This window comes from Palaemon carinicauda, chromosome 1 (genome assembly GCF_036898095.1).
Source record: "Palaemon carinicauda isolate YSFRI2023 chromosome 1, ASM3689809v2, whole genome shotgun sequence".
NCBI lineage: Eukaryota > Metazoa > Arthropoda > Malacostraca > Decapoda > Palaemonidae > Palaemon > Palaemon carinicauda.
In genome coordinates this window covers 223,720,334-223,723,739 of record NC_090725.1, presented here as the reverse complement: position 1 = coordinate 223,723,739, position 3,406 = coordinate 223,720,334, and positions in this window count along the sequence as shown.

Below are 3,406 nucleotides of genomic sequence, written 5' to 3'. Positions count from 1 at the left end.
CCCACTGCCATTTAACTACCAATTAACATCTAGAGCTCATAGAATATACTATTGCGGCTCACCGAGCAAAAAGGAATGACTTTAAACACAAAATAAAGCTCTCTTATGCTGAAAACATCAAAATGGAGGCTGAAAATCTCGGAAAACGTAATGTGAAGCGTACCACAGTTGAAAAATATACTAAACAACAGTTCTTAAGATATCTTTGTACGGGGAAATAGGTAGGTCCTTCTTACAAATATTAATGGAACATAAACAATCATGATTTAGGTATATATGATAAGATACTGGGCATAACAAATATTGGAGTTAAGCAAAGCATTTTTTTTTTTTTAAAGTAGGAAATGAGGAGTATACATTTCATGATAACCAATGTAAATTAGTATGCAAATTATTTAAGAAGGCAGAGGAAATTTGATTTTACAGAGGAGTTGATTTGACGAACTCTTCTCCACCAAATGAACTAAAATAAAGTCATTGGTCTCCATCTACTGTATATAACCATGCCACCTACCTACTATTCACTTTCAGTAATAATCAAGGTTGAGATAATTATGTACATCGAAATATAAGGGTTTCCTTTGTTACTTAAGGTTTTTACCCCTAAATTTCATAGAATATTAGATTACCTTGAGGATAGAATATATATGTATGTATGAAAAATTGTCTTTTCTTTGTTAATAGCATATTCAACAAAACATTTGAAAGCAAGAGAATAGTTCCCCCCCCCAAAAAAAAGGACAATGAGGATAATAAAGCAAATAAAAAATGGGCATTGTACGTAACTTGGCTTATTCCTTTCAAGAAAATTTGTTAAAAGTTTCTACATTTTCCTCAGAACATGTAATCATTTTATGCAAATAACGATGATGCAACGTAAAGAGCTATTCCTGTTTTCTTTATGTTTCTCCCAAGAGGAAATGCTCAAGATTTCCTTTGATTCACGACACGTGGATTCTCCGTCATAAGTGAAGGCCAAAGTAAATAAAATGAAAGGAAAAAATGACTATCGTCTCGTCTTGCAAATGTAATCATGCATTAGAAATGAGTTTACTGTAGTTTATTCTTCATGTTTTGATTACATTGGGCTTTTTTAGAACTCTACTATCTTTTGAATATCAAACATTTCAAGTAAATGTTAGGGTGAAGTATTTCCGAGCTACTGAAATAAAATGATTGAACATTCAAGTATTCAACTGATGAAATGATATTCATTACATTTATATTTCTCTAATGAAATAATGTACATAATGTATAACACTAAACATTATCGGTGAAAACATATTATTGTTTAGAAAAGAAATATGGACCGGTCAATTTACACAACTAAAAACTATGAGAGAGAGAGAGAGAGAGAGAGAGAGAGAGAGAGAGAGAGAGAGAGAGAGAGAGAGAGAGAGGACTAAGCACATAAAACTTGATTTTAAGGTTTAAAGGTCGCTCATGTATGGCAGAGGCAAGGGACAGTGACATTGACCTAGTAAGCAGGACAATGCCCTAGAGACTGACCATCTATATTATATGATCAGTGCCCAAGGCCCCTCTCCATCCAAGCTAGGACCAGGGAGGGCCAGCCAATGGCTGGTGATGAGCCAGCAGATATACCTATAAGCTCCCTCAAACCCGCCAAAACTTAGCTCACAAGGATGGTAGGATCGCAGCCGCTAGAGGCACCAACGAGTCTAAGGGGGATTCAAACCCCCGTCTGACAAACATCAGGCAGAGACCTTACCAATCAGGCCACATTTGGTGTTGAGATGGCACTCATTGACACCTTTCGGGTTAGTTCTGCATAATGAAGAGAAATAAGTGTGAGTAAAAGTCCTATGGTAAAAACCTTGACGAATATTAAGAGCATCATTTATAGTATAACATTTCAGGAAGGTAAAACTCTAAGAAACATAGCTGATTTACTCACTCGGCTTTCACAACTGTTTTTCATATGCCAACAATGACTGTCTGATACTTTATCCTAAAATATATAGTATTTTTTGAACTTTAGAGACATGTATATCTAACAGATGGTGAGAGAATCACACCTTTCAATCGCAACCCTTCAAATCAGGACTTGTCTTACAAGCAAAAATTACAAGGTCCTTACTATCTCACTATCATCCTGTCCCGACAAAAAAATTGACTATCGTAGCTGTGGCGGCACATATAAAAGATCTATGGAATACAGAATACACATTCACCTATGAACATAGGATGCTTTGGATACACCATACTATATATGGATGAAAATCAAACAGTAAGGCGACGCGGATGAGTAATTAAGAGTATAGTGATATGCCTGATGAAATACTATCACAGGGAAGTTAAAAGATCCCTAAGGACTAGCCAGACAGTTTGATGTAGGATTCTTCTCCAGGTAGGGCTCTTCTCTTTGCCTAAAATTTCACCAAATAATCTGACATAATCCTTAGAGAACCTCCTCTTTCCACATACAACTGATATAATTAAACTTATAACACCTTACACTCTCACCTAGGAGGTAACTACTGTACCTATTTAGTTATGGTAACTGGTTCTTCTAAAACAAAATCAAACTAATGTTTTTCATGTTTTAGCAGTTGCGCCATGACCTTTCATACCCTTAAGTCAGAGTAGTCTTGCAGGATGATACTCTCTAACTTGGAGGACAGGTGGTCTAACAGCAGGTCTTAGCCATTTTTTAGCTGTTTTTTCCCCATATTCATCTTTGATCTTTTAAGATTTTCTGTGTATTAGCCTTTGCACCTTGGTCTTCCATACTTTTAGGTAAGAGTAGTCTTGCAGGAGGATACTCTCTAACTTAGAGGACAGGTGGTTTATCAACAGGTTTTGGCTATTTCTTTGGCTGTTTTTTTCCTATATTCATCTTTGATCTTTTCACGTTTTCTGTGTCTTAGCCTTTGCACTCTGGCCTTTCATACTTTTAGGTCAGAGTAGTCTTGCAGGAGGATAATCTCTAACTTGGAGGACAGGTGGTTTATTAGTAGAGTTTGGCCATTTCTTTAGCTGTTTTTTTCCTATATTCATCTCTGATCTTTTCACGTTTTCTGTGTCTTAGCCTTTGCACCTTGGCCTTCCATACTTTTAGGTCAGAGTACTCCTGCAGGAGGATACTCTCTAACTTGAAGGACAGGTGGTTTATCAACAGGTTTGGGCTATTTCTTTAGCTGTTTTTCTCCTATATTCATCTTTAATCTTCGGACGTTTTCTGTGTCTTAGCCTTTGCACCCTGGCCTTTCATACTCTTAGGTCAGAGTATTCTTGCAGGAGGATACTCTCTAACTTGGAGGACAGTTGGTTTATCAACAGGTTTTAGCTTATTTTTTTTTAGCTGTTGTTATTCATACATTCATCTTTGATCTTTTGACGTTTTCTGTGTCTTAGCCTTTGCACCTTGGCCTTCCAGAATTTT